We start from the raw sequence: 13,087 nt of genomic DNA, 5'->3' as shown, positions 1-13,087 counted from the left end.
CTTTCTTTTCAAAAACATAAAACTAGAGGTTGTACATAGAATGTATTACGTTATGACATAGTTGGCACCTAAAATTCGGTACCACTGTATTGTTTTGTATTGTATTAACTTCTAATAAAAGAAAAGAAAATAAGAAAAAAATAAAATAAATAAATAACATGGAGAATCAGTCCAATTTTCCTCATAAAATAAATATTTTTAAATCTCCCTATTGGAAATGCACTGGGATAGTTAGGTGGTGAGAAGGGACGAACCTGCATTATACTTTCTTCTGAAGATAGGCACAAATTGCTGGAGTAACTAAGTGGGTCAGGCAGAACCTCTGGAGAAAACGGATGTTTTGGGTGGGAACTCTTCTTCGGACAAAGTAGAAGTTGGGGAGGGGGTGAACTGGAGGTAGGAAAAGGCCAGAAGAAATCAGGGCCAGCAATAGATGACCAAGGAGTCCATTGTTGGCTGGGGAAGAGATGATAACGAAGGGATACAAGGATGCGATCAGTGGAACTAGTAGGATGAGTAGAGGGAAATGCAGAGGTTACTTGAAGTTAGAGAAATCAATGTCCTTACTTTTTCCAATCAAGACTTTCTCCTGATCTCTGCCTGTTCTGACCTCAAATAACCCACAATATTAATTTGCTTTGGAGATTTTAATATTAATTATAATTAATAATAACTATCTATCTATTCTATATTCTATTATTTCTATACGCAACTAAAACTGATCTTGTTATCTTCCGGTTTGGCAGTCTTTCTATTTGCGCAAAAATGGTTTGCGATAGCGCTACGATTTTTCCCAGTTCACTCACCGTTCTCCTGTGCAGCGTGTGCACCAAGTTTCGTTCCGATCGGTTGAATATCGTAAAAGTTAGTGAGGTTTATAAATCTTACAAAACGCGCGTGCGCAGATCGATCTCTCCTGCCAGTCAGCGCCGCGCGATTTGTCTCTTCTCCTGTCACTTCCCGGGACGGTCCGCACCTTCCTGCGCCATCGGGTCTTTACTGGAGCTGAGGATGGCCGGCGGAGGTTTCCAACCGGACTTTCGGAGGGACCTGAAGCAGCCCAGCCCCAAGCAGCAGCCCCGCCCCAAGCAGCAGCCCCGCCCCAAGCAGCATCCCAGCGTCGGAGACCCGACCCAGCCCAGAGTCGGAGACCCAGCAAAGCCCAGAATTGTCCCAGTGGAGGGATGTAGTCCGGGAGAGTCAAACAGAAAGCGGAGGGACGATCCCGGCGAAGTGGACAACCAGCTGACCAGCGCCCGCAACGTGAGTTTCATTAACACCGCCAAACTTTAAAACCACTACCCCTCTGGTCCCCCACGCTGGCTCCTCCCCCCCTCCGTGAGGTTTTATTTAAAATTTTTAAACTTTAAAAACGTTATCTGCGCCTGCGCTGTTGGGGGTTATGGGTGGGTGGTGGAATATTGCGTTGTATCTCAATTATTTTGTTTTGTCCTTGTGGTGAGAATTTAATTTGTGTTCCAATTTACAAAAAATTGCAGCAAGGTTCAAATCCAAAATCAAAAAAATATATAAATATTAACATTAATTAAATTATATATAAAAACAAGATGCTTTTTTTCATAAAAGATTAGCAACTTAATTCAGGTGAATGGTGCTGTGCCTTTAAGGTGAGGAGCCAGATATGAAGTGCCTTCAGCCCCTCAACTCAGGAACCCATGGAAACCCCCTGGATTTGCCGGTGAGATCGCGGTGAAAGGACAGGTTGGCTACATTACATGTGTCTATCTTTGGCTACATTACATACAGGCACTGGCTAAAATTATAAAATGATAATTATTAAATATAAATAATAAAGGCACGGGAGAATTATGCCTACCTAAGAGATCGACCTCTTAGGTAGGCATAATCCTCCGTGCCTTTCATGCGCAGTACATTTGATACGCAAAAGTCCGTGCAGCTGACGTGCCGCCGAAACTGCTTCAAGCCGTCAATTTCAAGGGGAGCTGAAGGCAGCTGAAATTCTGCCTTTGCACCATGGACTGCGAACTGCACATGTACAGCAGCCTACTGCGCATGCGCAGCGCAAGTTTCAAGGATTTTTCAAACATGGATTGCCATTCCCTTAAGAGTATCTTAAGAAGGAAAGAGAGAATAATGGAGTTTGTGTACAAATAATGTGGTAAGCCAATTTCTTTGAGCTATATGTTTTTAAATACCGTATTTCCCGGCAATGAAGACGCTATTTTTTTTACCCAAAAATAAGGCCCGAAAATGTACCTGCATCTTGGAGGCCAAAGGTTAGGTGGTTAGCCAAGACAGATAGACATGGCTATCCCTCAGTACAGCAACATCAAGAAGGATGTTGCTGCACTGAGGGATAGCCATGTCTATCCCTCATTGCTAGCAGCTGATGGGAAGTGGCTATAAAGTGGGAAGCAGCTGCAAAAGGTGGGGAGACTGGCCAGGGGTAAAGTTGCAAGAGGGCAGGAGCATTGAGAAAGAGGGGGTCGGGGACCATGCCAGCAACCAGCTCAAGAGCATGTCAGCGGGGGTGATGGATAACGGGACAGCGGGCGGTGGAGCTTACACCATGTGTCGGTGCGGGTAACCTCAATTGGTCCCTTGTTCGTGCTGACACAGGAGTAAGCTCCACTGCCCACTGTCCTGTTATCCATCGCCCGCTGACCCGCTCCACTCTATGATCTTTGCTCTTGAGCTGGTCCCCTCACTGTTCAGACGGAGAGCACTGCCAGAGGTGAGAGGGCCGGCAAAATGCGCTGAGGTCCCGGCAGCCGCTCTCAGCCACCTGGGCTACTTCCCTCCCCGGCCACAATGAAGTGGCTCCACGGCAGCAGTGAGTGAGTGAGTTACTGGCATGATCCCCGACCACCTCCTTCTCAACGCTCCTGCCCTCCACGCAACTTTACTCCTGTCCAGACTCCCCACACGCTGTGAAAGGAAATCTCCCCCCAATTGGTCCCTTGAACTAGTATTGTCATTCAATAAGGTCACAACTGATTCAACTTGTCCCGGTGTGCTCCCGGTTTTCTCACCATCTCTCCACCTGCCGTCACCCTCCTCCCCCTACCCATTCAGTAATTCAGAATGAAGGAGATTTGAACGCCTTGGGCAAATTGAATTGTTACTTTCTTTATTTTTACTTTTTTATTTTAACGGAGAGGAGAACAATCTGCGCATGCGCAGTTTAAGGTTTTTTTAAAAGCCGACTGACTGCCTACCCTGAGTAATTTGCGTCCTTCAGCAGATTCCATGCTACTGTGCACAGCCATACATGACTAGAATGAGCCACCACAGGCCGCTCTCTGGAACTGTTTGGTCACAAGCACACGCCATTGCTGTTCCAACTACACACTCCTGCAAGGTCTCATTTCCATCAGGATACAGAATCACTGAAATAATTTTCACGAGGGAATTTGACTCCATGAAGTGAATATTAAGGCAAATTCAACCATGTTATAATTAAATCTAAAATAGCGGCAGTAGTAGAGTTGCTGCCTTACCCAAAGACCTGGGTTCGATCTTGACTACGGTGCTGATTGTGTGGGGTTTGTACGTTCTCCCTGTGACTGTGTGGGCTTCCTCTGGATGCTCTGGTTTCCTTCAACATTCCAAAGATGTGCAGGTTTGTAGCTTAATTGGTTTCTGTGAATTGTCCCTGATGTGTATGAAAGAACTAATCACAGGCGGTCACCAGTCGGCATGGGATGCAAGGCCTGTTTCCAAGCTTTATCTCTAAACTAAGCTAAACTAAACAAATCAGCCAACAAGCTGACACAGGAGTAAGCTCCACTGCCCGATGAATACTTTTTTTACTCTGTAGTTTAAGTTATTCTGCAGAAATAATATTCATGTGTGTTTAGCTTGTACTAATATGCCAATCTAAAATATATGCCAATTCTTGACCCTGAGACATAAAAAAGTTAAAGAAATATTTTTCAAATATAATTTCAAAAAGTGAATGGGTAGGAAGGAACCGCAGATGCTAGTTTAAACTGAAGATAGACACAAAATGCTGGAGTAACTCAGCGGACAGGCAACACCTCTGGAGAGAAGGAATGGGTGACGTTTTGGGTCGAGACCCTTCTTCAGACCAAAGGGTACACTTCTGTAAAATTTAAATTCTTGAGACCAAATGAGGTAAAGTAATATTTTTCAAATATGATTTCACAAAGTGAATGGGTATACTTTTGTAAAATGTAAGGTTCTGAATTTAAGAAAGCAGTAAATGTATTACTACATTAGCTACAGTATTATTATCGTTCAAACCCAAACTAAATAACAGTGCCACTCAAATGTTGCTCTTGGTGTCAGCTCTCAATATTTCGACTCTTGCTATGTTAAGTTTCTCCTTAACAGCAGAGAAAAGGTCAAAAAAGCATCATTTCAAAAGCATCAAAAAGAACTCCATTTTTAGTACACCACAATGCCCTACAGTTTTAGCCCCAAATATCTCTCAATTCTTACTTGCAACTTTTAAACAGTGGGACTTCTTATTAATTAATGAGTTATGTCATTGCTAGCAAGACATTTATTACCAGACAGTCGTTAATGATGTTATTATTTGCCGTTCTTCACCAGTGTGCATTGAAACAGCCATCTTGTCGAAAAGCTTCTTATCGTTTAGCTTCAGTCGGGCACATTTTTGATGCTGAACCAGAGGTAATGGAGGAACAAGTCAAGATAGTGTGGAATTTGGAGGAAACTCTGAAGTGGAAGTGTTTCCATTTGTATATTATTTTGTTAGCCACCTGTTTGGATTCACGTTCATTAGGCACATTCAACAGGATGCTCATTACATTGCAACAGGATGGTCTTATGAGTAGATCAGTATTCCGCTTCCATTAAATATCATTTTCTGCCAATCTAAATAACTTGTACACATTACAATTGTATGCATTATTCTTTCACATTCAAAATTTTCCAGCATGGTTTAAAGAATATATAGGAGGAATAATTGTGCATCATAATAGTAATAATGGTCCTGTACAGATATTCCCATGATTCTGGCCTTCCTTGTTGCCGCGTTATTTCCTTGTCTTCGGTGCATGGTTTCATTTCTGTAAGGAGTCACATAATCCCAGGAAAGTTCCACATGTCCCCATTGTCTGAGGCTTTTTTCCTGTTTCATACAAACAGTAGAGCTTTTGTTCTTAAAGTGCCTCAGGAAAGAATAATAAATATGCAAAAATTTCAAAGCATTTTCCAACAATGGAGAACTTGGATCGTTAATTATAAATTAATCTAAGTTTGGGATACATTAGGAGATGGCTGAAGGCTGAAATATATGAGATCTTAAATGAATAGAGTCATAGACTCATACAGCAGTTAAACAGGCTCTTCAGCCCAACTTATCCACACCGACCAAGATGCCCCATCTACACGAGTCCCACCTACCAGTGTTTTGCCCATATCTCTCTAAATCTTTCCTATCCATGTACTCGTCTTAATTTGTTTTAAGGGTTGTTATAGTTCCTACCTCAACTACTTCCTCTGACAGTGTGTTCCATACACCCACCACACTCAACCTTGAGTGAAAAAGTTGCCCCTCAAATTCCTATTGAATCTTTCCCCTCTCACCTTAAATCTATGTCTCCTTATTCTTGATTCCCATACACAGGGTAAAAGACTCTGCATTTACTCTTGCATGATCTTATTCACCTCTGTAAAATCACCCCTCATCCTTCTGCGCTTCAAAGAATGAAGTCCTAGCCTGTCCAATCTCTCCCTATAGCTTAGGCCCTCAACTCCTGGCAACATCCTCATAAAGTCTGTAATTGTCAAATCTAATACTTTTTAAAAGTGAGATTGAGGCTTGAGAAGCAAATGGTGTGGGTGTTGTTCATGGGAAGCATTGATCAAAGAGATCAGATAAAGATGGATCTTAATTGAAATAGAAGCAAAATATAACATGATGGGATCATGTTGGGATCAAACTTAATGATGGATGTGAGATATTGTTCTCATTTACCTCTGTTTAATGTTATAGTAGAGGTTAGGTTGTGAGCGACATTTACTGTGCCTTAAAAGAACGGAAGAAAATAAGTTGTGTAGGAAGGAACTGCTGATGCTGGTTTACAACGAAGATAGACAGAAAATGCTGGAGTAACTCAGCGGGACAGGCAACATCTCTGGAGAGAAGGAATGGGTGATGTTTCGGGTCGAGACCCTTCTTCAGACTGAGAGTCGGGAAGGGAGACAGGAGATGAAGCTCAAGGGATATGTAGAATTGTTACATTGTCAGCTAGGAGAAGATGGCAACAAAGTGAACAGAGATAAAATGTTTAAGAAGGAACTGCAGATGCTGGAGAATCGAAGGTACACAAAAAAGCTGGAGAAACTCAGCGGGTGCAGCAGCATCTATGGAGCGAGGAAATAGGCAACGTTTCGGGCCGAAACCTTTCTTCAGACAGGGATAAAATGTTATCGGGGACAGTCAGACTGGTTGGAGAACTAGAAAGGGGGAGGGATAGAGAGAGAGGGAAAGCAAGGGTTACTTAAAGCTCGAGAAGTCAATAATCATACCGCTGGGGTGTAAGCTACCTAAGCAAAATATGAGCTGCTGTTCCTCCAATTTGAACAGAAAGGGAGGGGGTGTTTAAGTGTTTAGCAACTGGGAGATCAGGTAGGTCTAGGCGGACTGAGGGGAGGTGTCAGCGAAACGATCACCGAGCCTGCGCTTGGTCTCGCCGATATTTTGGAGTCCACACCTGGAACCGCAGACACAGTAGATGAGGTTAGAGGAATGAGTTGTTGCCTTTCATAGATAGCGTTTAGTTTATTATAGTCACATGTACTGAGGTATAGTGAAAAGCTTTTGTTGCATGCTATCCAGTCAAAGAAAAGGCTACACTTGATTACAATCAAGCCGCCACAGTGCGCCGATAAAGTATTAAGGCTATGCATGCAAGAATCATGAAGGGAGAAGACATTGCAGCTCTTTTGTTTGAATGAAAAAATGCCAGAGAGGGCGAGGGAGAGAGTAGTTGAAAAGTTATTGGGTGCAGTGAATCTGGAAACAATCTCTCAGAAGAGCACAGGCCAAGGTGGATTTAGTGTTCAGATCTCATTGTCAGTAAAGACAATAGAAGAGGCCAATATGGCAGAAGTTGTAAGATGGAAAATGAAGATCAGTATAACAACAGAGCATAAGAATTAGGAGCAAGAGAGGCCATCTGACCCTTCGAGGCTACTCTGCCATTCATCAATGTCATGGGTGATTTTTCTTCCCAGCATCATCTCACAGCATTATTGTTATTCCTATATTCCTCTATACACTACACGACAGAACCCTATCAATCTCTTTGTCAAATGAATATAATGACTGACCTGCCACATCCTACCAGGGTAGAGAATTCCAGAGCTTCACTGTCCTCTTAGTGAAGAAATTTCATCTCGTCTCAGTTATAAAGATCTCAATCTCGGTTTCCTTGCCTTTTCAGGGAAAATTTCCAAGTTGCATTCTGTCTGTCAAGCTCCTTAAAAATCCTTAAAGTAGGTATGTTACAAAACCTACCTGAATCGTGGCTGAGCATCTGCCCCACCCCTTGTGTGTGATTTTGGCGCTATTTAGAGGGGGCGGGTTTAAAACGCGATTTTTACTAGGCTGTTGCAATCGAAAATGTTCAGCCTAGTAAATCATTAACGGAAAATCGCTGAAATACCCCGTCGCAAAAGGTATAGTGAAGAAAATAGTTCATCTCGTCTCAGTTTATAAAAACAATTAAAGGTATGTACCTTATTTTTACTCCCTGTAATCTCGAGTAGTTTTGGGCCTTTATATCCCGCAGTATTTTTCTTTTTGTGAACGTTCTAAACCAGCGCATTCAGGAACCCACTAGAAAATTTAAATTGACCAAGTTTCTTTCCATTTGCCTATTGTAAATGAGATTTGTTTTATTGTGAATTATTTGTGAATATTATTTGGACACTTGGGCTAAAAAATCATCCTGGATAATGTTTAGTTGTAAATTGAAGTTTGAATTTACAATTGGGTACTTTATATATGATTTCAGCAGCAGAATGGAATCTATGATAACTGGCCCTTCTCTTAATTTTTAAGGGTCTTTTGACCAAATGTCCATAGAAAATCAATAAGGAACAAGATGCTAATTTCCGAGTATGAAAATTGCCATAACTTTTTTATTACTTGAGATATGAAAGTGAATTAGGGTGTCAAATTAAACTTAGCTCTCACCCCGTACACTAACACACTATCCTACACACTGGGGACAATTTACATTTTATACTGAAGTCAAACCTGTAGGAAAGATCTGCAGATGCTGGTTTAAATCGAAGATAGACCCAAAAGATGGAGTAACTCAGCAGGCAGCACCTTTGGAGAGAAGGAATGGGTGATGTTTCGGGTCGAGACCCTTCTTCACCCCCATTCCTTCTCTCCAGAGATGCTCCATGGTTACTCCAGCATTTTGTGTCAACCTACAAACCTGTACATCTTTGGTGTGTGGGACGAACCTGGAGAAAAAACAATGAGGTCACAGGGAGAATGTGCAAACTCCGCACAAACAGCACCTGTAGTCAGGATCGAGCCTGTCTCTAACTCTGTAAGGCAGCAACTCTACCGCAATGCCACTGTGCTGCCCTTGTCTCCTCTTATTCTTCCAAACTCAAATGAATAAAGATCCAGTCTACACCATCTACCTTAATACAGCAAACCTGCCTTCCCTAAAAACTAGTCTCCTAATCTTCACCACCCTCCCTCTGTGGAAAATGTACATTTTCTTAGGTTATGAGACCAAATCAAACACAGAGCACTGTAATACTTACCAAGGCACTATATATTTGAAAAAAGACTTCCTTACTCCTGCAATTAATCTCTCATGTGACAATAGAGAAACAAGGAACTGCAGATGGTGGAGTAACTCAGCAGGTTAGGCAGCATCTATGGAGATCATGAAAGGTGATGTTGCAAGTCAGGACTCCTCTTCAGACTGATTGTGGTGCAGGGATGGGGAAGGGGGGGAGAAAGCTGGAAAAGAGTTGGGGGCAGGACAAAGCAGGGCGAGTGATAGGGGGATAGAGGTGAGGGAAATGAGTTTTGATAAGTAGAGATGTGTTTAGAAATTGCATAATTAGAGGAAGGAAGCAGAAGAATCTTCATGAAGCCACGAAATGGATGAAAATTGAAAGAAACATGCATAAAATTTACCAGCTAAGCATTAAACAAAAGATAAGACCAACGTTGTTGACAATGTTACAGAAGAGGATGTCGGGGATGGGCTTACGCAAAGAATGTTTCTTCAGGAAGAACAGCATAGCTTGAAACTGATTGGGTTCGTTTAGCAACACCTTTTCCTTGAAGGAAATGAATAGAGTTAAAAGAGTAATTAAATAGAGCGATTGCTCTTTGTAGGCCATAGTTCAATATCAATGCCTGAGGAAAAACCCATTATTAATCAATGTTGTTAATAATTCAATCCCACAACTACAACGTTTATGCAACATCTTAGAAACTGGCAGGATTTATGGGGGAAAAAAATTGTTGTCGGCAACCAGTGATGTCCTTTGTAAATTTACCTAAATTGTCCAAAATATAATAATAGCTCTAATGTGAAGAATAGATCATCTGTTGACGAATTGTTTTTAAAAATGTGATTACTGGAAATTGGAAATAAAAGCAAGAAATGTTGGAAAAACTAAGCAAGTTAGGCAGCCTTTGCAGGGAGGGAGAAACATAATTAATGTTTCAAGACTCCCTTTCTGTCCCAAGTGGTAAGTATCCAGAATTTCCTGTTAATAGCCATAATTCAGAAAACTGGGTTCTCCCCCCGCTTTTCACGGGAGGGCTCCTTCAGGTATTTAGATGGAAACCATCGCTGACTTGCCATAAATTCATGGTAGCCAATTGGCCAAAGGAGGCTACCTAGCACTTGGCAACATTCATGTACAAACACATCCCGACTTGCGTAATGGGCGACTTATTGTAAAGTCACTGTTACGTAAACAATTCTCTAAGCCCGCTGCTTTATTTCCCAGTTGCGCATCTCAGTAGCAGTACGCTACTGGCAACGCATGCGGCTGTTTCTGCAGGCCTGGCAGCTGTTCTCATGGATGCTCCCACGTGGTCCCCACATCGGAGCTCCTCCAATGGTCTACACGTCGGAGCTGCCCCCTGTGGTCTCCAGGTCGGAGTTCCCCCGTGTCCTCTGCGTTGGAGCTCCCACGTGGTCTTCCGACTTACGTAACACCTGACTTATGCAAGGGTCCGTGGGAAGTAACCCTTATGTGCATCAGGGTGCGTTTGTACTATGAAGATGTTGGGAAGTGGCAGTACTGTTGACATCTAAAGAGATTGAGTCCAAAAACAGTAGATAGGTTGGATGTTATGGGTCTAATTTCCACCTGCCCATTTTTTGGAAGCAACACAAAAGTTAATTGCCCACAGCCATGCCAACAGCCCCACCACAATCCTTCTTTGACTTTTAGTTTTCTGGTTTCATAGTATGATAGCTGAGGCTTTTGCACTTTTAGTTTATGCGAGAGGTATCATCTTTATTTGTACCATGCACATAAGTAACTCTCCGTTGGATTGCAACCTTGTCGTGGTCGGGGAGCTTGTGTGTCTCAGTAACCCCTTGAGCTATGCCAGCGGGAGACGTCTCCTGTTAGGGTCCCCCATGCTGGACAGGTCGAATGGTAGAGGCGAGACGAAGAGCAATCCACTGGTCCTCCAGGTTGGAGGTTGAGCACAGGGCTAACAACCCTGTCTCGTAAAACAAATATGTTATGGAAACAGCAACTGAAGGAATCAACACTACTGAGTGGGGGAACTTCGTTGCTGCCCTACATGCCAGGAGGCATAATAGGCAGTAAGCAAGTAAGCACATAAGTAATCCTTTTCTCACCACTGTTGTTTTCAGCAAAAATGATGTACATACTTTTCAGATGTGAAATACATTTTCAACCTTGTAATTCTGGTTTAAACTTAATTTGAAGGAGTAACCTCCCCTTATATCCCCACCATTCTAATTGCCAGGAGTCACAAGCAAACTCATTTTAACAGTCCAAGTGGAAGGAGGCAAGAAATTATTGATTAGTACAGGTGTCAGGGTTATAAGGAGAAGGCAGGAGAATGGGGCTGAGATGGAAAGATAGATCAGCCATGATTGAGTGGCAGAGTAGACGTGATGGACTGATTGGCCTAATTCTGCTCTTATAACTTATGGATTTATGAAAAGTGGCAAATGTATTTACACATAGAGGTCAGTTGTGAAGTTCAATTTGTTTTGGGCAATGACAAAGTTATTCTCCCTATGATCCCAAGGAATTTGACACTAATATTATATCCAAAATTAACAAAAATAGTAATTCCCCGTCACTTACCCTTGCCAATGGTTGGTTCTTCATACCAGTACTTTATGTTGTGCCTTCTATGAAGATGATACTTAGGTGTCTTTTTCACAAAACAAACTGCCCTGCGTTTCATTTGTACCTGACCGTTGTTTGTACTGTGAGCGACAGGGGCGGATTTAGATTGTACATACAGCGAACTGTTCACTTTATTGTTATCTGGTGAAAGGTTAGGAATTGAAAAATATATAATTAAGATGGAAATCAACGTAGATAAATAAACTTGGGTGTTTATGCTAAATGCTAAATATTCCACTTCAAATGTCCGTGATCAGCTAACTCTTGCTTTACTGGTCCTGATAATATTCTTTCATGTTACACTTCTTCCACTAAGATTTCAGTGTATATTAAAATTGCCAAGAAGCTCCAACCCACTAATAGCTGCTAAAAATGATGAAATTTCTTACTGTGACAGATTAAAATGGATTCATGTCACATAAAAACTATAATAATGTAACATTTTTCAATCAAATATTAGTAGTTAATGGAGATAACAGGCGTATTAATCTAATAAGTGGAATAATTTGTCAAAAATGCCTTTGTGATAATTCTAAACTGTCGATTAGTTAACTGTCTGTCTTAAGTTACTTAATCAACAAGCCTTCAGTCCTTAAAGAGTCTTTGTCGGCTCTGTGTGTCTGATGTATGATCAGACTAAAATAACCTAACCTCTATGTGGTTCAAACAGTCTCATGGCACAGACTTACTCGCTGGAAGCAGATTTTTGAGAGGTTGTGAGCAGCCGGGACGGTTGACGACAGCATCAGAAAAATTAAGATCAGAAAAATTAATTACGAAGATGCTGCCTGGACATGAGGACCTGCGTTTTAAGGAGAGGTTGGGCGAGCTCGGACTTCATTGCAAGGAGTGCAAGAGAATGAGGGCAGATCTTATAGAGCTGTACAAAATCACAAGAGGTATAGAATGCTGAGAGAATGCAGAGGTACATGGATAGGAAAGATGTAGAGGGATATGGGCCAAATGCTGGCAGGTGGGCTAGTGTAGATGGGGCATTTTAGTCGGCATGTGCAAGTTGGGCCGAAGGGCCTGCTTCCATGCTGTATTACTCTATGACTAATCAATGTTGATCCGTGACCCTACAAAAAAAGAACTTCATTTAAGAATTTAAAGAAGGGTCCCGATGGCAATGTAACTGCAGTGTAACTTATGATTCCACTTGACATTCATGGAACCGAAACCTGCAGGTGCTGGAAATGCAAAATGAAGAAAATATTGTTTTTAAAGGTGAATAAAAACCATGAGGGGAATATATAAGGTGATTGCATAGTCTTTTTCCCAGGATATGTGATTCAAGAACTAGAGGGCATTGGTTTAAAGCAGTGTCAAACTACCAGCCCGCGAAGTGGTCCAATCCGGCCCATGGGATAATTTGGTGGGAAAAAAGTAGTTTTGTTTAGAGTCTAAACTAAAGTACACATTCCCGTGCAGATGGTGTGATAGGTGAGACACGGTGGTGGTCTCAGCACCGACCCCTGAGGCACCGCTCACACCTCCCACCCTCACCTCTGTGTCCGTCGGCCGCTCTGTCCACACCCCATGGAGTTTTAACCCCGGCCCTGGGCCAGGAGAGACCGGGTGAGTGGGGGTGTCGATGCCGCCTCCAGAGCCGCGGCGATGAATCTCGGGCTAAGGCTCCGCTCCGATGCCCGACCCCAGGTCACTGACCCTCACCTCCCCCAGACCCCAGCTGAACACAGAACACCTGGGCGGGTCCGCA

Source organism: Leucoraja erinacea, chromosome 9 (assembly GCF_028641065.1).
Source record: "Leucoraja erinacea ecotype New England chromosome 9, Leri_hhj_1, whole genome shotgun sequence".
Lineage (NCBI taxonomy): Eukaryota > Metazoa > Chordata > Chondrichthyes > Rajiformes > Rajidae > Leucoraja > Leucoraja erinaceus.
This window is presented reverse-complemented; position numbering follows the sequence as displayed.